The following is a 4,107-nucleotide window of genomic DNA, read 5'->3' as shown; positions in this document are numbered from 1 at the left end:
GAAGGGATCGGTTGGTAGGACATGTTCTGAAGCATCAATGGATGATCAATTTAGTATTGGAGGGCATCGTGAAGGGTAAAAATCGTAGAGGGAGACCAAGAGAGGAATACACTAAGCAGATTCAGAAGGATGTAGGTTGCAGTAGGTACTGGGAGGTGAAGGAGCTTGCACAGGATAGAGTAACATGGAGAGCTGCATCAAACCAGTCTCAGGACTGAAGACCACAACAACATGACAATATTATTCAACAAACAATCAACATAAATGATTAATATTGGTTTGGCATCTAATTGGTTGCAAAATGTGGCAAATGTTTGATCATTAATGTGTACTTGTGTTTATGTGACATCTGTGTAAAAAGTAGTGCTACCAATTGGTTAAATTAGATGTTGTTAGGTTAGAACGATACAGAATATTTTCGTAACCGTTACTATGAGGGATTGATTTTTTGGGGTGTCATAGTAAAATAGGCGGCCGAGGTGGCCGAGCGGTCTATGCGCTACAGTCTGGAACCGGGCGACTGCTACGGTCGCAGGTTCGAATCCTGCCTCGAGCATGGATGTGTGTGATGTCCTTAGGTTAGTTAGGTTTAAGTAGTTCTAAGTTCTAGGGGACTGATGACCTCAGAAGTTAAGTCCCATAGTGCTCAGAGCCATTTGAACTCACTCACTCAGTCAATCACTCTTTCTCTCTCTCTTTCTCTGCCTCCCTCACACAGACACACACACACACACACACACACACACACACACTATAAAAACATCACGAATAGATGTTGGTTTTGAACATATACCTCGTTAGGCTGGCAACGTGTATGTAAACAAACCAAAGAGGAGGAAACATGTAATGAAATTACAATGTACAATATTTACGTTGTTAAAAGCAGAGAGTCCGAAGAGGTAGATACATCGACTGACAAAAAGAATAAAAGTACACCATAAAAAAGAAGGAGAAACATGGTGAACAATGTGAAAAAGTTCGAAATACAAAATTGTGCTTATGTGTCGGAAATATAGTGGTAGTGCGACGTCCAGACCAGATGAGAGGAAACGCAGATCACAGCAAACCGTAATTAATTGGTTATTTACATAAAAATATCGCGAAGTGAACTGTTTGATAATGTAAAAGTAACAAAACTGAATCGTTATAGATCCCACTGATGATGCCTTAGAGCAAAATAATAATAATAATAATAATAATAATAGTAATAAAAATAAAATAAAATGAAAAATAAAAAATTGCCAATCGCGTATGGGTAAAGGCGGTTTTACTTACAAAACAAGACTTGTACAATGTTGTGTATGTGAAAGGCTGGTTATACCGGGCCAATTTAGAAAACTAAAAATAGCAGTCGGAGCTGCGAGGTGTCGTCAGTTGCCGGCCCCGGTGTTCGCGCTTGTAATTATAAGGCGGGCCCCGGGTGAGGCGCGGTCCCCGGCGCCGGGACGGCTTTGTCTGCGCACAATGCCGGAGATGAATAGCGATGTGTGGCCGGGGGCGAGGGCAGGCGGCGGCCACGCGGCCTGACAAACACGTTCACGTTCACGAGCACGAGCACGAGCACGACCGCGGGCGGCACGACGCAACCCGCCGCCCGCCGCCAATTGCTTGTCACGGCCACGCCCCCGCGTCAGCCGCCGGCCGGCCGCCCCCACTCTGCACCCCCTCTCCCTCGTCATCGCTGCTCTGCACAGCAGCTGGATACAATGGCATCGCAGCTTATTTAGTAATGCCAGCCGCAGAGAATATATCGGCAGTGACGACGACCTGTACTAATTATACCGAATGTGCAGCTGAAGACTTCGCAATGTAGCATTTCCCGGTCGCAGTCGTGTCCTCGTCGTTGGTCTGCTGTGAAATGGTTGAAATGGCTCTAAGCACTATGGAACTTAACATCTGAGGTCGTCAGTCCCCTAGACTTACAACTACACTACTGGCCATTAAAACTGCTACACCACAAAGATGACGTGCTACAGACGCGAAATTTAACCGCCAGGGAGAAGATGCTGTAATATGCAAATGATTAGCTTTTCAGACCATTCACACAAGGCTGGCGCCGGTGGCGACACCTACAACGTGCTGACATGAGGAAAGTTTCCAACCGATTTCTCATACACAAACAGCAGTTGACCGGCGTTGCCTGGTGAAACGTTGTTGTTGTGATGCCTGGTGTAAGGAAGAGAAATGCGTACCATCACGTTTCCGACTTTGATAAAGGTCGGATTGTAGCCTATCGCGAATGTAATTTATCGTATCGCGACATTGCTGCTCGCGTTGGTCGAGATCCAATTATTGTTAGCAGAATATGGAATCGGTGGGTTCAGGAGGGTAATACGGAACGCCGTGCTGAATCCCAACGACCTCGTATCACTAGCAGTCGAGATGACAGGCATCTTATCCGCATGGCTGTAACGGATCGTGCAGTCACTTCTCGACCCCTGACTCAACAGATGGGGACGTTTGGAAGAGAACAACCATCTGCACGAACAGTTCGACGACTTTTGCAGCAGCATGGACTATCAGGTCGTAAACCATGGCTGCGGTTACACTTGACGCTGCATCACAGACAGGAGCGCCTGCGATGGTGTACTCAACGACGAACCTGGGTGCACGAATGGCAAAACGTCATTTTTTTGGATGAATCCAGGTTCTGTTTACAGCATCATGATGGTCGCATCCGTGTTTGGCGACATCGCGGTGAACGCACATTGGAAGTGTGTATTCGTCATAGCCATACTGGCGTATCACCCGGCGTGATGGTATGGCGTGCCATTGGTTACACGTCTCGGTCACCTCTTGTTCGCATTGACAGCACTTTGAACAGTGGACGTTACATTTCAGATGTGTTACAACCCGTGGCTCTACCCTTCATTCGATCCATGAGAAATCCTACATTTCAGCAGGATAATGCACGACAGCATGTTGCAGGTCCTGTACGGGTCTTTCTGGATACAGAAAATGTTCGACTGCTGCCTTGGCCAGCACATTCTCCAGATCTCTCACCAATTGAAAACGTCTGGTCACTGGTGGCCGAGCAACTGGCTCGTCACAATACGCCAGTCACTACACTTGATGAACTGTGGTATCGTGTTGAAGCTGTATGGGCAGCTGTACCTGTACACGCCATCCATGCTCTGTTTGACTCAATGCGCAGGCGTATCAAGACAGTTATTACGGCCAGACGTGGTTGTTCTGGGTGCTGATTTCTCAGGATCTATGCACCCAAATTGCGTGAAAATGTAATCACATGTCAGTTCTAGTATAATACATTTGTCCGGTGAATACCCGTTTATCATCTGCATTTCTTCTTGGTGTAGCAATTTTAATGGCCAGTAGTGTACTTAAACCTAACTAACCTAAGGACATCACACACATCCATGCCCGAGGCAGGATTCGAACCTGCGACCGTAGGAGCAGCGCGGTTCTGGAAATTTGTGGTAAGTTCCTATGGGACCAAACTGCTGAGGGCAACGGTCCCTAGGCTTACACACTACTTAATCTAATTAAAACTAACTTACACTAAGGACAACACACACACACCCATGCCGAAGAGGGAGGACTGGAACCTCCGACAGGGGGAGCCGCGCGAACCGTGGCAAGGCGCCCCGGACCGCACGGGTGCCTGCGCGGCAAAATGAACAGGAGCCAACAGCACGCGATGTTCCCAGGAGGTGACCCATCCAAGTACTAACCGGGCCTGATTTTGCTTAACTTTGGTGATCGGACGAGAACCGTTGTATTCAACAAGGTATGGCTGTTGGCTTTCATCGTAGATTATGGTTCGTACGCCGTAGTCAGATTTGCAGTCAACTGGCACATATGCAGGAAGACCTTGGGGGAAGATAAGTTTTGGTTTCAGAGAAATGTAGGAACACGCGAGGCCCGAAATGCTAGTTTTCACTGCAGCAATCCACTGTCACTTTTGGAAGTGCCTATCGACACCATGCGTGATTACATACCAAGAGAAAGGAACTAATGAAAAAGGTTTTCAGTACAGTGTTGTCTTACTTTCTACTCTGTACTTAACGTGGAAAGTGTAGCGGGACTTTGAATGTCGACGCGCTACACTCGTTCCCTCAGATATAAATTATACCGTCGCAGCTGCAT

General features: G+C 47.1%; 1 pseudogene; it reads right to left on the bottom strand.

Annotated features, from left to right (window-relative positions):
- Positions 1-3,643: 3,643 nt before the first annotated feature.
- Positions 3,644-3,762, bottom strand: LOC126482510 (5S ribosomal RNA; annotated as a pseudogene).
- Positions 3,763-4,107: the final 345 nt, after the last annotated feature.

This window comes from Schistocerca serialis, chromosome 5 (genome assembly GCF_023864345.2).
Source record: "Schistocerca serialis cubense isolate TAMUIC-IGC-003099 chromosome 5, iqSchSeri2.2, whole genome shotgun sequence".
Classification (NCBI taxonomy): Eukaryota; Metazoa; Arthropoda; class Insecta; order Orthoptera; family Acrididae; genus Schistocerca; species Schistocerca serialis.
Note: the sequence above shows the minus strand (reverse complement) of the source record. Positions and strands in the feature narration are given on the sequence as shown.